The sequence below is a fragment of the Taudactylus pleione genome, unplaced genomic scaffold (assembly GCF_031769625.1).
Source record: "Taudactylus pleione unplaced genomic scaffold, aTauple2 ptg000447l, whole genome shotgun sequence".
Classification (NCBI taxonomy): domain Eukaryota; kingdom Metazoa; phylum Chordata; class Amphibia; order Anura; family Myobatrachidae; genus Taudactylus; species Taudactylus pleione.
The window spans coordinates 7689063-7705321 of record NW_028284849.1 but is presented as its reverse complement, the minus strand read 5'-3'; the positions used below and the strand labels follow the sequence as shown (position 1 = coordinate 7705321).

At 43.6% G+C, this 16259-nt stretch overlaps 1 protein-coding gene across 3 annotated transcripts in view; it reads right to left on the bottom strand.

Moving 5' to 3' along the window:
• ZDHHC7 (zDHHC palmitoyltransferase 7) overlaps positions 1-15301 on the bottom strand; it is a 38677-nt gene extending 23376 nt beyond the window's left edge. For all 3 annotated transcript variants that reach the window (XR_015869877.1, XR_015869878.1, XM_088448034.1), the window contains exon 1: positions 15186-15301. The gene's annotated coding sequence lies outside the window, so the exon portion shown is untranslated. The remainder of the gene's footprint in view (positions 1-15185) is intronic.
• Between the last annotated feature and the right edge of the window lie 958 nt (positions 15302-16259).

The following is a 16259-nucleotide window of genomic DNA, read 5'->3' as shown; positions in this document are numbered from 1 at the left end:
GCAGTGACCCCGGGGTGGGCTCACAGGGCGTAGCCGCAGTGACCCCGGGGTGGGCTCACAGGGCGTAGCCGCAGTGACCCCGGGGTGGGCTCACAGGGCGTAGCCGCAGTGACCCCGGGGTGGGCTCACAGGGCGTAGCCGCAGTGACCCCGGGGTGGGCTCACAGGGCGTAGCCGCAGTGACCCCGGGGTGGGCTCACAGGGCGTAGCCGCAGTGACCCCGGGGTGGGCTCACAGGGCGTAGCCGCAGTGACCCCGGGGTGGGCTCACAGGGCGTAGCCGCAGTGACCCCGGGGTGGGCTCACAGGGCGTAGCCGCAGTGACCCCGGGGTGGGCTCACAGGGCGTAGCCGCAGTGACCCCGGGGTGGACTCACAGGGCGTAGCCGCAGTGACCCCGGGGTGGGCTCACAGGGCGTAGCTGCAGTGACCCCGGGGTGGGCTCACAGGGCGTAGCTGCAGTGACCCCGGGGTGGGCTCACAGGGCGTAGCTGCAGTGACCCCGGGGTGGGCTCACAGGGCGTAGCTGCAGTGACCCCGGGGTGGGCTCACAGGGCGTAGCTGCAGTGACCCCGGGGTGGGCTCACAGGGCGTAGCTGCAGTGACCCCGGGGTGGGCTCACAGGGCGTAGCTGCAGTGACCCCGGGGTGGGCTCACAGGGCGTAGCTGCAGTGACCCCGGGGTGGGCTCACAGGGCGTAGCTGCAGTGACCCCGGGGTGGGCTCACAGGGCGTAGCTGCAGTGACCCCGGGGTGGGCTCACAGGGCGTAGCTGCAGTGACCCCGGGGTGGGCTCACAGGGCGTAGCTGCAGTGACCCCGGGGTGGGCTCACAGGGCGTAGCTGCAGTGACCCCGGGGTGGGCTCACAGGGCGTAGCTGTAGTGACCCCGGGGTGGGCTCACAGGGCGTAGCTGTAGTGACCCCGGGGTGGGCTGACAGGGCGTAGCTGTAGTGACCCCGGGGTGGGCTGACAGGGCGTAGCTGTAGTGACCCCGGGACGGGCTCACAGGGCGTATAGCTGCAGTGACCCCGGGACGGGCTCACAGGGCGTAGCTGCAGTGACCCCGGGACGGGCTCACAGGGCGTAGCTGCAGTGACCCCGGGACGGGCTCACAGGGCGTAGCTGCAGTGACCCCGGGGTGGGCTCACAGGGCGTAGCTGCAGTGACCCCGGGGTGGGCTCACAGGGCGTAGCTGCAGTGACCCCGGGGTGGGCTGACAGGGTGTAGCTGTAGTGACCCCGGGGTGGGCTGACAGGGCGTAGCTGTAGTGACTGCCATTCCAAGAGGAACAAAGCACATTAAGCCGATAACACAACAGACACAGACAATGGGGGGCATCCAAAGAGGGGCGAATTGGGAGTTTGTTTCATGAAACTCGCAGGATTGCGCACAAATGAACATCTGAGAATTCTCCAATCCAATTAAAAATGCCTATTCACGGTACGCGCAGCGAGGGTTTGCAAATGGACTGTCAAATGTGAGAGAAGTGCCTGAAAAAGAGGGGAGACCATTCTGAACCCCCCAAAATGGATAATTTGGTCAGCAGTACTATAGAAGGCTGTTCGTGGGCATAAGGTAAGTACGGAAGATTTTTAAATGGTGTCAAATGGCTGATTTGTGATAACAACATAAAAAGCAAATTATTTATCAATTTAAAAAAAAAAACACACTGTAATTAAATTTGGGGTGCCTCAACTAACGAAAAAGATGATATTGTTTTTTTTCTACCCCAAAAAATGTCATGTAATTATTGGTCTAATTTTGCTAATTGGAAACTTCCAATTGCCTAATTAGTGATTGGGGGGGTGGGGGGGGCGGGTGTACAAGGGGTTCATCACGGTGTCCTGACATTTTAACCCTATAATAAAGATCTTCCTTCCCATCTCTCACCCTCAGGAAGGTGCGAATGGAAACATGCGAGATCACTCTGATTGGATCAGTGCGAGTTGCTAATTGGATGGCACAATGACTTTGCAGAGAAAACAGCACCTCGCACCTGATTGGATTGACCCCATTGTGTAGACGGAGTTATAAAGCCAATGAGAATGTCAGTGCCAGCAGCCTGTAATACAACAGATGACCAGCAGGAGGTGCACAGGACACAGCTCAGCGATCTCGTCACCCAGGCACCCTAACATCTCACTAACTCATTCCATTATAGGGCCATATTCAATTTGAGGCGAAAACCCGTTAGTGGCGATATAATTTATCGCCGATGACGTCATTTTCGCCTATTGTCATTATCCCTGTATTCAACTACAAAGAGTTTTCGCCGATGCGAAAAGTCAATGTAAAAAAAACAGGGATAATTATTCACCAGCCTATAGCTGGCGAAAAAAAAGTGCAGAATTGGGGTTTATGGGTTCAGGCTTAATAAAAAAAATAGCCTGCAGCCCTGGGAATGGCCCCTAAAAACAATGTGTGCAAAAAAAAGTTTAAAAAAAATATATAAAAAATCGGGACACCCCAAAATTTTACATTTTCTGGTTATATATAAAAAAAAAAAAAAAAAGAAAAAAAAATAGGGAACACACTTCTAAAATAGCTTAAATAATTGCAGAGGGGTTCCAAAGTATGCGGCAGGTGTTTTCTTCATTGCGGGTAGTAGCGGCAGGTGCATTTTTGAAGAATTTTTAATAATAATTTTAGGGACTTAAAACTAGCCTTGCACATAACTCTCGCCTCTCGTTTTTTGACAAGGTTGTAGTGAAGGTTTTATTGGGAGCATTGTTTCAAGGCGATTGATTTGATTATTTAGATTCAATTTATTGTTATGAATATATGTTCTTATTATTGTGACGATTTAAGATTATTTTGTTTTTGATTCTGTTTCCAGTTACCGATTTGATATGTAACAAATATTGTTTTTATTTTTTTTATATTGTATACGGTGTTTCATTAAAAAGAACATATAAAAATATAAATAAATATCCTTGCACCCATTTTTATGTACCCCAAATTTGATAGCCATAGTTATTTTTCTCCCAAAAAATTAACTTTTTGCCTCAAATTGAATACGGGCCATAGTTGTGGTGTGCCACAGGGAACGGGCTAGGTACAAACACACCAGTGACACGCACCACATACACCGGCTAGGTACAAACACACCAGTGACACGCACCACATACATCGGCTAGGTACAAACACACCAGTGACACGCACCACATACACCGGCTAGGTACAAACACACCAGTGACACGCACCACATACACCGGCTAGGTACAAAGACACCAGTGACACGCACCACATACACCGGCTAGGTACAAACACACCAGTGACACGCACCACATACATCGGCTAGGTACAAACACACCAGTGACACGCACCACATACATCGGCTAGGTACAAACACACCAGTGACACGCACCACATACACCGGCTAGGTACAAACACACCAGTGACACGCACCACATACACCGGCTAGGTACAAACACACCAGTGACACGCACCACATACACCGGCTAGGTACAAAGACACCAGTGACACGCACCACATACATCGGCTAGGTACAAAGACACCAGTGACACGCACCACATACATCGGCTAGGTACAAAGACACCAGTGACACGCACCACATACATCGGCTAGGTACAAACACACCAGTGACACGCACCACATACATCGGCTAGGTACAAACACACCAGTGACACGCACCACATACACCGGCTAGGTACAAACACACCAGTGACACGCACCACATACACCGGCTAGGTACAAACACACCAGTGACACGCACCACATACACCGGCTAGGTACAAACACACCAGTGACACGCACCACATACATCGGCTAGGTACAAAGACACCAGTGACACGCACCACATACATCGGCTAGGTACAAAGACACCAGTGACACGCACCACATACATCGGCTAGGTACAAAGACACCAGTGACACGCACCACATACATCGGCTAGGTACAAACACACCAGTGACACGCACCACATACATCGGCTAGGTACAAACACACCAGTGACACGCACCACATACACCGGCTAGGTACAAACACACCAGTGACACGCACCACATACACCGGCTAGGTACAAACACACCAGTGACACGCACCACATACATCGGCTAGGTACAAACACACCAGTGACACGCACCACATACACCGGCTAGGTACAAACACACCAGTGACACGCACCACATACATCGGCTAGGTACAAACACACCAGTGACACGCACCACATACACCGGCTAGGTACAAAGACACCAGTGACACGCACCACATACACCGGCTAGGTACAAAGACACCAGTGACACGCACCACATACACCGGCTAGGTACAAAGACACCAGTGACACGCACCACATACATCGGCTAGGTACAAACACACCAGTGACACGCACCACATACATCGGCTAGGTACAAAGACACCAGTGACACGCACCACATACATCGGCTAGGTACAAAGACACCAGTGACACGCACCACATACACCGGCTAGGTACAAAGACACCAGTGACACGCACCACATACACCGGCTAGGTACAAAGACACCAGTGACACGCACCACATACACCGGCTAGGTACAAAGACACCAGTGACACGCACCACATACACCGGCTAGGTACAAACACACCAGTGACACGCACCACATACATCGGCTAGGTACAAACACACCAGTGACACGCACCACATACATCGGCTAGGTACAAACACACCAGTGACACGCACCACATACACCGGCTAGGTACAAACACACCAGTGACACGCAACACATACATCGGCTAGGTACAAACACACCAGTGACACGCAACACATACATCCAGGATCATCTATGTTCATTTCTGCAGAGCACCTCTAATTAGTACAGACATAAAACAGACAGACAAAACTTGTTAAAAGGTTAATTGGAGGTTTCGCTCTACAGGATATAAATCACGGAAAAGTATCACACATAAGACATGACCGCTAAATGACACTACAAATACATAAATAGATAATCTTACCTTACTAATCAGCCCCACAGGGAACACACCAGGGTGGATCTTACTAGAGCCAGAACACTTATTATATTCATTTTTACTTTTATGCTACGCATGTTGTGGTTACCATTATAGTTTTATACCACGCAGTTGAGCCAAACAGGCCTTCTTGGCGTGGCAGGTCCTGTGCGACTCGGCTTACACTGAGTGTCTTATTCACGTCATATTATCTTTTATTTATATGGCGCCACAAGGGTTCCGCAGCGCCTTATACAGTACATAAGTCACTGGCTCCTTGTTCGCGCATTTGTTTAAGGTGGGTACACACCTGACAGATATATCTGCAGATGATGGACGTTCATACACACTGAGCGACCATCATCTGTGTCTTGCTGCGGGTCCCGGCGGGCATGTTGGGGGCATGTCCTGCCCAGTCCCCGCGGCTGACGCTGTGTGTGTACGGGCAGTCTGCAGACATATCTGTCCATGTCGGTGAACACCGATGTTCACCGACATATCGCAAGTACACACGGCCCGATAGCAGATGATACACTGGCCGATCAATTGATCGGCCAATGTATCTGTCAGTGTGTACCCAGCTTAAGAGTACAATACAATGCAGGACAAGGTTGCTGACTCCCTGCTGTTTATGTGAGTGTTATGACCACTATTGCAGCAATGTGTATAATCCAGGTGTTAGGTGCCCTAGTGGGGAGTAAGGAGTAGATGAAAGCAGAGGTAAGCGAAGGAAAGTCACATGAGGACAGAGGGCCCTGCTGTGAGAGCTTACAGTGTAAAGGGGAGAGGCAGGTGGCAGACCGATAGGGGTAGACAGGGAGGAAGGTGTATGTAGAAGAGGGTTAGGATGAGAGCTGGAAGGCTATGATGAAGTAGTGGGATAGGATGAGAGCTGGAAGGCTATGGTAAAGTAGTGGGTTAGGATGAGAGCTGGAAGGCTATGATGAAGTAGTGGGATAGGATGAGAGCTGGAAGGCTATGATGAAGTAGTGGGTTAGGATGAGAGCTGGAAGGCTATGGTGAAGTAGTGGGTTAGGATGAGAGCTGGAAGGCTATGATGAAGTAGTGGGATAGAATGAGAACTGGAAGGCTATGATGAAGTAATGGGATAGGATGAGAGCTGGAAGGCTATGATGAAGTAGTGGGTTAGGATGAGAGCTGGAAGGCTATGATGAAGTAATGGGATAGGATGAGAGCTGGAAGGCTATGATGAAGTAGTGGGTTAGGATGAGAGCTGGGAGGCTATGATGAAGTAGTGGGTTAGGATGAGAGCTGGAAGGCTATGATGAAGTAGTGGGTTAGGATGAGAGCTGGGAGGCTATGATGAAGTAGTGGGATAGGATGAGAGCTGGGAGGCTATGATGAAGCAGTGGGTTAGGATGAGAGCTGGAAGGCTATGATGAAGCAGTGGGATAGGATGAGAGCTGGAAGGCTATGATGTAGTAGTGGGATAGGATGAGAGCTGGAAGGCTATGATGTAGTAGTGGGATAGGATGAGAGCTGGAAGGCTATGATGTAGTAGCGGGTTAGGATGAGAGCTGGAAGGCTATGATGAAGTAGCGGGATAGGATGAGAGCTGGAAGGCTATGATGAAGTAGCGGGATAGGATGAGAGCTGGAAGGCTATGATGTAGTAGTGGGATAGGATGAGAGCTGGAAGGCTATGATGTAGTAGTGGGATAGGATGAGAGCTGGAAGGCTATGATGAAGTAGTGGGTTAGGATGAGAGTTGGAAGGCTATGATGAAGTGGAGGGTTAGGATGAGAGCTGAAAGGCTATGATGAAGTAGTGGAATAGGATGAGAGCTGGAAGGCTATGATGAAGTAGTGGAATAGGATGAGAGCTGGAAGGCTATGATGAAGTTTTAGTGGGTCTTTGTAGAGAGGTGGAGAATAGTGGGAAGTGAGGTTATGTGGGAGGGTGGAGAGATGATCAGCTCAGACATGGTAAGTGTAAGACTGGGACATCCAGGAAGAGAGAGCAGAGAGACAGCTGGAGATATGAGTGAGGAGAGAGGGGGGGAGGTCAGGAGAAGGTACATAGATCTAAGCATCATTAGCAGAGAGATCTGTAGCCGCACAGTTTTTTACACCAAGTTCCGTTGTGCTTCTTATACAGACTCAGACGCACACACATGTACAAGTGTCACTTATCAAAGTCATTAGTGCAGTCTCGTAAAGCGGTATGTCGTATCCGATAGCAACTAAGACGCATTTTTCTGCATAAAGACACAAGCCTAGACGCACGGGACCTGGTGGCTCACTGATGCCAGGCATCTCACATCACAGTGTATTGAGGCTGGCTGTATGAGGGCCATCGGTGTTATGTTTACCCTTATTGGGTGTGTTATTTAATGCTACACGTGTTGTGCTTACCCTTAGGTTTATGCTCCACGTGTTGTGCTTACCCTTAGGTATATGCTACACGTGTTGTGCTTACCCTTAGGTTTATGCTCCACGTGTTGCGCTTACCCTTAGGTTTATGCTACACGTGTTGCGCTTACCCTTAGGCTACACGTGTTGCGCTTACCCTTAGGTTGGTGCTCCACGTGTTGCGCTTACCCTTAGGTTGGTGCTCCACGTGTTGCGCTTACCCTTAGGTTGGTGCTCCACGTGTTGCGCTTACCCTTAGGTTGGTGCTCCACGTGTTGCGCTTACCCTTAGGTTGGTGCTCCACGTGTTGCGCTTACCCTTAGGTTGGTGCTCCACGTGTTGCGCTTACCCTTAGGTTGGTGCTACACGTGTTGCGCTTACCCTTAGGTTGGTGCTACACGTGTTGCGCTTACCCTTAGGTTTGTGCTACACGTGTTGCGCTTACCCTTAGGTTTATGTTACACGTGTTGCGCTTACCCTTAGGTTTGTGCTACACGTGTTGCGCTTACCCTTAGGTTTATGCTCCACGTGCTGCGCTTACCCTTAGGTTTATGCTACACGTGCTGCGCTTACCCTTAGGTTTATGCTCCACGTGTTGCGCTTACCCTTAGGTTTATGCTCCACGTGTTGCGCTTACCCTTAGGTTTATGCTCCACGTGTTGCGCTTACCCTTAGGTTTATGCTCCACGTGTTGCGCTTACCCTTAGGTTTGTGCTCCACGTGTTGCGCTTACCCTTAGGTTGGTGCTACACGTGTTGCGCTTACCCTTAGGTTTGTGCTACACGTGTTGCGCTTACCCTTAGGTTTATGTTACACGTGTTGCGCTTACCCTTAGGTTTGTGCTAAACGTGTTGCGCTTACCCTTAGGTTTATGCTCCACGTGTTGCGCTTACCCTTAGGTTTATGCTACACGCGTTGCGCTTACCCTTATAGTTTGGGAGAAACGTTAAATAGGTTTACTCCGAGTGAGTTGTACGCGATCGTAGCTTCGCGACGCTGGAATAATGCGCCAATCTTCTGCTTTAGGCCACTAAACAAAGTTCTCCCAGCAAGCACCAGCTCTCCATATTCTTATTAACATTTATATAGCATCGCGCTTTACAATTACATACAGAGATAAGACGAGACTGGGTCATAACAGACAGAGAGGTACGAGGGCCCTGCTCACAGGCTTACACTCCATAGGTCATGTAATAAGATCCTAACTCAGCAGCTGAACCCTACCCTGAGGCCAGCATCTGGCACTCTGAGATCCTGTGCCCAAGAGCTGACACTCCCATCTATTGAATATAGCTACAATTATTAGCAGCAGTCAGTATGACTTATACTGATCAGGGAATATCCTGACGATCGCCCCTCTGGGAGCTCCCATACAGGAGATGCAGGGGTCCAGCGTGAGGGGCGGGACGACGCAAACCGTATCAGCATCTCTCCACTGCGCAATGATGACGCAATTCACAGCGAATCTCATCAACGCGCTTATGCTCAGCCTAAAACAGCAACAGACGGGTCAGTAACAACCCCCCAGATTGCCACGTGCAGTTAGTTATTATTGCAGAGCAATGTACATACACATTACATACAGGGCACGGGGTGGTCATGTCTCACAGGTAAAAGGTTACACCTAATCAGATGACTTATCATGAGCACATACTATACTATACTATACAGTTCCAAGGACACAACACAATATGCTAAAATGCAAAGATATCAGTTTAAAATGCTGAAATGTCAAAGGAGAGAAAACCCTTGTCTGCATTTTACTGCAAGACGTGTCCGAAAACAGTGGCATGTTCCGTGTGACAGGGGAAAATACATGTATGAGACCCATATGGTATATAAATACGGACAAGAAGAATCATTTCATCAGCTGGGAGATGTAGTTCTCAGTAGCGGGTATTGTTCTGTGTGTATGTACGTATGCACAGTGCCACTTCCACATGGCAGAATCGCTACCTGTGGGTAGTACCCTCTGCAGGTCTCACATCCCTCCCTGTCCTGTACCACCATAAAGTATACAGCAGCCTCAGGCCGGCTCTGCCCAGGAAGACAGAGAGTCAGGGTATTGTACAGGTGGAATAGACCAAGCAATGGTCCGGTGAGAGCGGTTTATATGCAGCAAGTATTACGGTCAGTCAGTGAGAGCTAGAAGCACTATGTAATACAGCAGAAAAGACTCCGAGCAAAATGAAGAGTGATATCAATCCCACCTGCACCCCAACCCATACAGCAGAACCACGGGTCCCATACAGCAGAACCACGGGTCCCATACAGCCGAGAACAAGTCATTTCTAGCGTTCACGTCATGCGCAGGGTGCTGGTCAGTGAGGGGGGCAGATTTACATTTTGAAGGGGGAAAATTTTCAATATGCCCCCCATCACTGACCAGCACCCTGCACCTGGGGTGTAGACATACCACTATGGGCGTCACTGACCAGCGCCCCGCACCTGGTGTGTACAGACATACCGCTATGGGCGTCACTGACCAGCGCCCCGCACCTGGTGTGTACAGACATACCGCTATGGGCGTCACTGACCAGCGCCCCGCACCTGGGGTGTACAGACATACCAATATGGGCGTCACTGACCAGCGCCCCGCACCTGGTGTGTACAGACATACCACTATGGGCGTCACTGACCAGCGCCCCGCACTTGGTGTGTACAGACATACCACTATGGGCGTCACTGACCAGCGCCCCGCACCTGGTGTGTACAGACATACCACTATGGGCGTCACTGACCAGCACCCCGCACCTGGTGTGTACAGACATACCACTATGGGCGTCACTGACCAGCACCCCGCACCTGGTGTGTACAGACATACCACTATGGGCGTCACTGACCAGCGCCCCGCACCTGGTGTGTACAGACATACCACTATGGGCGTCACTGACACCCGGATGTGTGACAACTGGAGACAGGGTGGTGATAATCACATACGACCCAGGTTAAGATGGCAAGGAGGGCAAGTGTGACATGGGGAGAGAGGGTGGAGGGGTCATGTCTTACACGAATGGAATTGCCACCTGTAATGAAGAGACCATGTGGAAGGGCCGCCCTTGACCTGGGGACAGAGGGCAGAGGTGCCGCCCGTGACCTGGGGACAGAGGGCAGAGGTGCCGCCCGTGACCTGGGGACAGAGAGCAGAGGTGCCGCCCGTGACGTCGTGTGATGGGGTGTGTTCATCAGGACCAAACACGTCTCATGCCCATCAGCGGCGTCACGTCTCATGCCCATCAGCGGCGCCACGTCTCATGCCGTCCAGACAGGTGTGTGTCAGGGGGGATACACAATTATCTTTCACACACACTCACTACTGTCACTTCCTCCCCCATGCGTTATATATAATATACACACACAGAAGTAATGTATAGCTGCATTATATATAATATACACACACAGAAGTAATGTATAGCTGCATTATATATAATATACACACACACGTAATGTATAGCTGTATTATATATAATATACACAGATAATGTATAGCTGCATTATATATTACACACACAGATAAGTAATGTATACCTGCATTATATATATATATATATATATATATATTATACACAATGTATAGCTGCAATACATATATACACACAGAGAGATAAGTAATGTATAGCTGCATTATATATAATATACACACACAGATAAGTAATGTATAGCTGCATTATATATAATATACACACACACGTAATGTATAGCTGTATTATATATAATATACACAGATAATGTATAGCTGCATTATATATTACACACACAGATAAGTAATGTATACCTGCATTATATATATATATATATATATATATATATATATATTATACACAATGTATAGCTGCAATACATATATACACACAGAGAGATAAGTAATGTATAGCTGCATTACATATAAAATACACACAGATAAGTAATGTATACCTGCATTATATATATAATATACACAGAGATAATGTATAGCTGCATTATATATAATATACACACATAGAGATAAGTAATGTATAGCTGCATTATATATAATATACACACAGAGATAAGTAATGTATAGCTGCATTATATATAATATACAGAGATAAGTAATGTATAGCTGCATTATATCTAATATACACACAGAGAGATAAGTAATGTATAGCTGGATTATATATAATATACACACACAGATAAGTAATGTATAGCTGCATTACATATAATACACAGATAATGTATAGCTGCATTATATATAATACACAGATAATGTATAGCTGCATTTTATATAATACACTCACACAGAGATAAGTAATGTATAGCTGCATTATAAATATATATATATATATATATATATACACACACAGATAAGTAATGTATAGCTGCATTATATATATATATTACACACACAGACAAGTAATGTATAGCTGCATTATATATAATATACACACACAGAGATAAGTAATGTATACCTGCATTATATATATAATATACACACACAGACAAGTAATGTATAGCTGCATTATATATAATATACACATACAGATAAGTAATGTATAGCTGCATTATATATATATAATATACACAGATAAGTAATGTATAGCTGCATTATATATAATATACACACACAGATAAGTAATGTATAGCTGCATTATATATAATATACACACACAGATAAGTAATGTATAGCTGCATTATATATAATATACACACACACACAAGTAATGTATAGCTGTATCATATATAATATACACACAGAGATAAGTAATGTATAGCTGCATTATATATAATATACAGAGATAAGTAATGTATAGCTGCATTATATATAATATACAGAGATAAGTAATGTATAGCTGCATTATATATAATATACAGAGATAAGTAATGTATAGCTGCATGATATATATAATACACACACACACGTAATGTATAGCTGTATTATATATATTATACACACACAGATAGGTAATGTATAGCTGGATTATATGTAATATACACATACAGATAAGTAATGTATAGCTGGATTATATATAATACACAGATAATGTATAGCTGCATTTTATATAATACACTCACACAGAGATAAGTAATGTATAGCTGCATTATATATAATACACACACAGATAAGTAATGTATAGCTGCATTATATATATAATACACACACAGATAAGTAATGTATAGCTGTATTATATATATTATACACACACAAGTAATGTATAGCTGCATTATATATAACACACACAGATAATCATGTATAGCTGTATTATATATATTATACACACACAAGTAATGTATAGCTGCATTATATATAACACACACAGATAATCATGTATAGCTGTATTATATATATTATACACAGATAATGTATAGCTGGATAATATATAATACACAGATAATGTATAGCTGGATAATATATAATACACAGATAATGTATAGCTGGATAATATATAATACACAGATAATGTATAGCTGGATAATATATATTATACACAGATAATGTATAGCTGTATTATATATATTATACACAGATAATGTATAGCTGGATTATATATAATACACAGATAATGTATAGCTGGATAATATATAATACACAGATAATGTATAGCTGGATAATATATAATACACAGATAATGTATAGCTGGATAATATATAATACACAGATAATGTATAGCTGGATAATATATAATACACAGATAATGTATAGCTGGATAATATATAATACACAGATAATGTATAGCTGGATAATATATAATACACAGATAATGTATAGCTGGATAATATATAATACACAGATAATGTATAGCTGTATTATATATATTATACACAGATAATGTATAGCTGGATAATATATATTATACACAGATAATGTATAGCTGGATAATATATATTATACACAGATAATGTATAGCTGTATTATATATATTATACACAGATAATGTATAGCTGGATAATATATAATACACAGATAATGTATAGCTGGATAATATATAATACACAGATAATGTATAGCTGGATAATATATAATACACAGATAATGTATAGCTGGATAATATATAATACACAGATAATGTATAGCTGGATAATATATAATACACAGATAATGTATAGCTGGATAATATATAATATACACAGATAATGTATAGCTGGATTATATATAATACACAGATAATGTATAGCTGGATAATATATAATACACAGATAATGTATAGCTGGATAATATATAATACACAGATAATGTATAGCTGGATAATATATAATATACACAGATAATGTATAGCTGGATTATATATAATACACAGATAATGTATAGCTGGATAATATATAATATACACAGATAATGTATAGCTGGATAATATAATATACACAGATAATGTATAGCTGGATTATATATAATACACAGATAATGTATAGCTGGATAATATATAATACACAGATAATGTATAGCTGGATAATATATAATATACACAGATAATGTATAGCTGGATTATATATAATACACAGATAATGTATAGCTGGATAATATATAATACACAGATAATGTATAGCTGGATAATATATAATATACACAGATAATGTATAGCTGGATAATATATAATACACAGATAATGTATAGCTGGATAATATATAATATACACAGATAATGTATAGCTGGATAATATATAATATACACAGATAATGTATAGCTGGATAATATAATATACACAGATAATGTATAGCTGGATAATATAATATACACAGATAATGTATAGCTGGATTATATATAATATACACAGATAATGTATAGCTGGATAATATATAATATACACAGATAATGTATAGCTGGATAATATAATATACACAGATAATGTATAGCTGGATAATATATAATACACAGATAATGTATAGCTGGATAATATATAATACACAGATAATGTATAGCTGGATAATATATAATACACAGATAATGTATAGCTGGATAATATATAATATACACAGATAATGTATAGCTGGATTATATATAATACACAGATAATGTATAGCTGGATAATATATAATATACACAGATAATGTATAGCTGGATAATATAATATACACAGATAATGTATAGCTGGATTATATATAATACACAGATAATGTATAGCTGGATAATATATAATACACAGATAATGTATAGCTGGATAATATATAATATACACAGATAATGTATAGCTGGATTATATATAATACACAGATAATGTATAGCTGGATAATATATAATACACAGATAATGTATAGCTGGATAATATATAATATACACAGATAATGTATAGCTGGATAATATATAATACACAGATAATGTATAGCTGGATAATATATAATATACACAGATAATGTATAGCTGGATAATATATAATATACACAGATAATGTATAGCTGGATAATATAATATACACAGATAATGTATAGCTGGATAATATATAATACACAGATAATGTATAGCTGGATAATATATAATACACAGATAATGTATAGCTGGATAATATATAATACACAGATAATGTATAGCTGGATAATATATAATACACAGATAATGTATAGCTGGATAATATATATTATACACAGATAATGTATAGCTGGATAATATATAATATACACAGATAATGTATAGCTGGATTATATATAATACACAGATAATGTATAGCTGGATAATATAATATACACAGATAATGTATAGCTGGATAATATATAATACATAGATAATGTATAGCTGGATAATATATAATACACAGATAATGTATAGCTGGATAATATATAATACATAGACCACCCCACCCCCCTTCCCCCTGGCAGCCATTCCTCGGGCAGTACGGCGCTAGAGGCGGATAATGATGATACATTGTTGCAGTGTGTGTGTGATACAATGTATCAGAGCCCAGGGCTTCCACCCTTACCTAGCTGCCGCCGGCCTCCATTGTCCCCTCGGATGCTGCCGGACACCGGCGCTGCCCCTCTGATTGCTGCTGCCCCAGCTGCTACTTCCGGGGTCGGGTGGGTTCGGCTCTTTCCGGAGACGCATGAAGCGACTCTCGGCAAAGTCCGGAGCTGTGCGACGCGCATGCGCCGACCTGGGGTTACGCTGAAGCATCAGGCACCGCCATGTTGCTTCAGGGAACATCCCTTTACATACTAGGTTGCGCCATCTTGGTTGGGGCAAGATATTTTCTTAGCCTTATTTGTGCAGTGTTCTCCTGTTATATATGAGTCTCCCTTGTTAATGTAGCAAAATAATACTGACATAACTTTAATGTAACCCCTGCTATGGGCTTATTATATAAGGGGGTTAAGAGGCCGTATTGCGTAGGAACATTGTTGGATGGAGTTGCACCTTTAGGGAATACAGACATCCTGTGATGTGTGAATGTTATTGCAGCGGCGTTAGCATGTTTCCTTTCTGTAAGGGATGCTCGCTGCAAAATAAATATATGAAAGTGACAAGGATAGCCTAATCCAGAGGTTCCCAAACACCGTTCTCAAGGAACCCACACAGCTCAGGTGTCATGGGCCGGCCCCATACATCTGCGACGGAGTGCCGCAATCCTGCGATGCTGAGTCGCAGGATCGCAGAAATCCAACATGTCGGATTTTGGTGATTTGACGATCGCGATCAAAAAATGATAGGGGACATTTATCATGTCAAATGTCAGCGATCCGGTGACGAATCGCTGAACATCGATGATGGGCGATCGGAAATTTCCGATCGCACCCCTCCATCGCGACGATCCGTCGCAGATGTATGAGCACCTTCAGTTAAGGTGCCCATACATCTGCGACGGATCGTCGCGATGCAGGGCTGCAATTGGAATTTTCCGATCACCATCGTAAATTTCCAATCGCCCACCATAGATGTTCTGCGATCCATCGCTTGATCGCAGACATTTGACACGTTAAATGTCCTCGATTTGACAATTGCGATCATTTTTTGATCGCGATCGTCAGAAATCCAACATGTTGGATTCTGCGATCCT